Source organism: Lactuca virosa, chromosome 4 (genome assembly GCF_052849685.1).
Source record: "Lactuca virosa cultivar CGN04683 chromosome 4, Lactuca_virosa_CGN04683_v6, whole genome shotgun sequence".
In the NCBI taxonomy this organism is placed as follows: Eukaryota; Viridiplantae; Streptophyta; class Magnoliopsida; order Asterales; family Asteraceae; genus Lactuca; species Lactuca virosa.
The window spans coordinates 49,395,340-49,400,996 of record NC_136429.1 but is presented as its reverse complement, the minus strand read 5'-3'; positions in this window follow the sequence as shown (position 1 = coordinate 49,400,996).

The window sequence follows — 5,657 nt, the reverse complement described above, 5'->3', positions numbered from 1 at the left end:
GGTTCCCCGGTGGAAGTGGGAACAGATTTCTATGGACTTCATCACCAAATTGCCGAGGACCGCGAGGGGTGTTGATGCAATTTGGGTGATTGTGGATCGGCTGACGAAGAGCGCTCACTTCCTTGCTATCAGTGAGAGCTCTTCTGCGGAGAGGCTGGCAGAGATATATGTGAGATAGGTGGTGTCGCGGCATGGAGTGCCGATCTCATTGTGTCAGACCGAGATGTACGTTTCACTTCCAGGTTCTGGAAGAGGTTCTATGAGGAGTTGGGTACGAGATTGCACTTCAGTACTGCTTACCACCCACAGACGGATGGCCAGAGTGAGCGAACGATACAGACGCTCGAGGACATGCTTCGAGCATGTGTTATGGACTTCGGGGGAAGTTGGGACACATACCTACCTTTGGCTGAGTTTTCTTACAACAACAGCCACCATTCGAGTATTGGTATGCCTCCCTTTGAGCTTTTATATGGGAGGAGGTGTCGGACTCCCATCTGTTGGGGAGAGGTAGGGCAGCGAGTGATGGGTAGCACTGAGATAGTGCTTAAGACAACTGAGCAAATACAACAGGTCAGACGGAGGTTACTGACAGCCCAGAGCCGCCATAAGAGTTATGCGGATAGGCGGCGATCCGAGCTCGAGTTCCAGGTTGGAGATTTCGTACTCCTGAAGGTATCTCCTTGGAAAGGAGTGATCCGATTCAGGAAGAGGGGCAAGCTGGGGCCCCGATACATTGGTCCGTTCAGGGTGACCGTGAGAGTGGGTAAGGTAGCATACCGTTTAGAGCTACCTGCGGAGTTGAGCTAGATTCATGATACCTTCCACATATCCCAGTTGAGGAAGTGTATAGCCGATGAGACGGCAGTAGTGCCGCTAGAGGATATTCAGGTGGATGCGAGCCTGAATTACATTGAGAGGCCGATCGCGATCTTGGATCGGAAGATCAAGGTTCTGAGGAACAAAGAGGTGCCTCTGGTTCAGTTCCAGTGGCAACATCGGAGAGGGTCCGAGTTGAGTTGGGAGCCAGAGATGGAGATGCGGGAGCATCATCCAGAGTTGTTTGCAGAGTAAGACTTCGAGGGCGAAGTATGATTCTAGTGGGGGAGAATTGTAACATCCGGATTTCCAGGTATCATAATTTAAGTATTTATTTTGAGTTAAGAAGAGGGACTCGACGAGTTGACGCCTAAACTCGTCGAGTAGGATCGCGACTGATGACTCGGATTAACGAATGGACTCAACGAGTCGGTGAGTCGACTCGACGAGTCCGCACTGTGGACAGAAACCCTAAATCTTTGGGCATGTGCCCTATTTAAGGAACCTTATGGCCTTCAGTGGCGGCCACACACACACACACACTTGAGAGACCCTAACGAACCAGAGAGCAGAGAGAGTGAGGGAAGAAGTTAATTACATCACCATTAGTGCATTCTTCCAAGTAGGAAGGAGGGGATTCAAGCTAGGCTGATTGAGGAGCTCAGATCTACTATCATTTCATCAAAGGCTTCTGTTTGAGGTAACAATCTATGCCTATTTCGTGTATATAGTAGATCTCATGAATCTAGGGTTTCTTTACCCCCTTTTTAGTAGAGATTATGGAGCATGTGGAGTCCTTTGAGGCAGAGACATTAGATCTGGACCTTGAGAGGTCCAGAGAGTCCCAATCTTCCAGCTTTATGCAGTCCCATAAGAGTTTTGGGTCTAGGTCACCATTTTGAGGGTTATTTCATCAAATAGAGCTAGATGTGTGGTGCATCGACCTAAAGATCGAACCTTTACGTGACTTTTGGGTGCTAGAAGGCCAGATCTATAAGTTAGAGAAACAGATCTGACCTCAGAAGGTCAAATGAGTGCTGCCATGGAGGAAACTCGCCGAGTTCATAAGAGGACTCGACGAGTCGGATCGGGTTGCCCCGCGATTCGTGATGAGTGGTAACCCGTCGAGTGAAAGGTTAACTCGACGAGTCGAGTGAGGCCTTAGGAGGATTCAGAGGACACGCATGGACTCGCCGAATCACCCAAGTGCACTCTACGAGTCTTGTCAAAGTTGGACCGTTGACTAGAGTTGACTTCAGTTGACCTCAGGGTTTGGTCAAACTGATTCAAGAGAGGCCATGGAGGGGTAGAATGGTCTTCTACCCATTCTTTAGAGATGAGAATATAAGAGAGTATTGATTAGAGATATTATCATTTTGATAGGCGGAGGCTAGATCGGGGATATCGAGCACGAGAGTTTGCTAGACATCCTACGAGGTGAGTCTTCTCACTATACATTACCTAGAGTGGTATCTATGTGCAGACCGGAGGGTCTTATGTGTTATGTGTATGTTTGAGATTATGTGCATTGTGATATATGTATGTTATGTGTTATGTAGACCGTACCGGAGGGTCCAACGACTCACGAGGCCAGAGGGTCCTCGGGTAGACCGGACCGGAGGGTCCAACGATTTAGACCGGACCGAAGGGTCCAACGAGCTAGACCGGACCGGAGGGTCCAACGAGCTACGGTACTGGAGGGTCCTACTGAGACACATCGACCGGAGGGTCGTACCGAGTTATAGCCTCGAGTGGCTTATGTGCTGTTGTGGTATTTTGGGGAACTCACTAAGCATTTATGCTTACCGTGTTATGTGATATGTGTTTCAGGTACTAGCGAGGATCGCGGGAAGGCGCCGGCATGATTTGTACACACTGACAAAGGATTTTGTATTTGAGATTCTGGGATATGTTTTACCGTGATAACATTTGATACACTTGAGTTTTGAGATGATTTATATGAGATATGTTATGTTTGAAAAATGAAAAATTGTTTGAAAATTTACATCATTACAACTTGTGACAGGGAGCTGCCCTAAAAGTGTTCAAATGTTCAAGAGGGACATGAATACCAAGTTTAAGATGAGTGATCTGGGGCTCTTGACTCATTACTTGGGAATTGAAGTGAACCAAAAGGAAGATGGGATTACACTGAAACATGAATCCTATGCCAAAAACCTGCTTGTCAAAACAGGTATGCAAAGTTGTAATCCCACAAAGACTCCTATGGAACACAAGCTCAAGCTCCGGAAAGAAGATGGAAGTGAACTGGTGAATCCTACAGAATATCAAAGCATAGTTGGTGGTTTAAGGTACCTAACTCGCACTAGGCCAGACATATCTTTTGCTGTTGGAATTGTAAGCAGATTTATGGAGAAGCCAACAGTGAATCACCTTCAAGCAGTGAAGGGTATATTAAGATACATAAAGGGCACATTGAACTTTGGTCTGAAGTAGCTAAGAGGAAAGGAAAATGTCACACTAAATGGGTACACGGATAGTGACTTAGAAAATGATGTTAATGATCGAAGAAGCATAGGAGGCATGGTGTTCTACGTGAATGAAAACTTAATCACATGGGCATCACAGAAGCAGAGGTGTGTGGCACTCTCTACCTGTGAAGCAGAATTTATGGCTGCCACCATGGCAGCCTGTCAAGGAATTTGGTTTAGAAGACTGCTCAGTGAGATAACCGGACAAAAGATGCCACCTGTTGAGCTGAAGGTTGACAACAAATCTTCACTAGATTTAATGAAGAACCCAGTTTTCCATGGCATAAGTAAGCACATAGATATCCGGTTCCACTTCATCCGAGAATGTGTTGAGAATGGGGACATTTCAGTCACTCATGTCTGTAGCAAGGAACAGAAGGCTGATGTTCTAACCAAGTCATTGGGAAGATTGAACTTTGAGGAGATGTGAAGTCTCCTTGGAGTAGTAAAGGTATGATTTATGAATTAGGGAGGAAAATGATGGAGTAATTCAGAAAGTGTTTTTATGTCACGTTTTTTTAGTATTGAATAATTCAAAGCCATGTGAGCTGATGAGTCCGAGTCTTAAGCCAGTAGAATTAGTTGCAGTTTTTTCAGCACTTTTTGAGTTTAAATAGTTTGCTTCTATGTACGTTGAGGTTACACCTCCATTTTATTTCACTGAATAAAAAGCTCAAAGCTTTAAGTATTGTGCTCTGTTTTTCTTTGTTACTGTTTCATTGCCATATTCAAGATACAGGCTTGTGAAAAGCCAACGGTACACACTTACACACCGCTCCCCATTCTTCATTTTCTATGATTCTTAATTTTGTTTGAAATTTGAAATTGAGTTTTTTCATTCTACCGAAAGCAACATACCGATTAGCGAAGCTAAACAACTGAGTTGCAGAGATATACCATATTTGTCGGGGTTCAGTCGATAGCTTACGGATTTTTATGGATGACGGTGATAAAGAAAGGAGTTTTAACGGTACTCCTTTCAACCGATGGGTGGGACTCCTCATCGAAAAGATATCAATGTGAATGATTTAATATTTATTATATTCATATATTTTTCTTTAGTATTAATTAATTTAATTTTATTATATTCATCTTCAATGTTATTTCTTATATTTATTAACAAAAAGAATATAGTATGTTTATATTATTATTATTGTTGTAATTTATATTTTCTTTATTATTGTCAACATTTGAGAAATGGGAGCATGCAGTTATATATATATATATATATATATATATATATATATATATATATATATATATATATATATATATATATATAATTAATTAATTCATAATATACTCTTTATCAAATTATAAATAATTTACTATGATAGATGCCCTAATTACTACCATCCAAACTTTCAAAAAGTCAAAAAAAAGTCAAAAAAAAAGTTACAGGATCAACTTTGAGAAATGGGAGCATGCACTTCTACATGTATGGATTTAATTCATAATATACTCTTTATTAAATTATAAATAATTTACTATGATAGATGCCCTAATTACTACCATCCAAACTTTCAAAAAGTAAAAAAAAAAAAAGGTTATAGGATCAAACATTTAGGGTCGTGTTAGTATAGTATATGTTCTTTCCTATTAATACAAGAAAACAAATGAAAATCTTGTCACCTGTCACGATAGTTCATTTAGAATATCTATTGACACTTATTTTAAAGAAGTTCCTATCGATTGTCTTAACAAAGTAGATTGCCAATTGAGAAAATATTTATAGTTAAACCCTAACTAATCGAAGTTATCAATTCGATGGGAGTAAATTTGTCTTCCATGCACAAACATGCAAAAGACAACATTTGTTGCCCTAAGTATACTTTAATATCTTCATTTGCCCATGACAAGTTGAATAATGGTGCATGTTATGGAACACGAATCTAAAAGCAATCATATGGTTGAGTCCCGCTATAGCTTAACCAAAAATATTATGCATGTAGTAGAAGGTGGTCTAGTGTCGTTGATGGTCACTTGGAATCAAACACTTTAAAATGTATGTTGTCCCAATTATGAATCCCACATAATTCAAACATGGTTGGTATGCCGTTCTAAAAGGACTCAAACATGCGGTATTCTTCTTTTAACTTCTTATTGACAACTATCTATGTTCGACCATGTCGTTAAAAATCTATTATGGTAAAGTTTATAAGGAGATAGAATAATTTATGGAGCTCATGAAAGCATCCAAAATGTATTGAATTTCATAGAGTTTAATAAATTGTCACATTATCTTTCTACATTTTATACAAGTTTTTCTTATAATGCATTAAATTTTACAAAGTTAAACAGAACATTACAAAAACTAATTTATAGTATTTATCAAAGAAATACAAA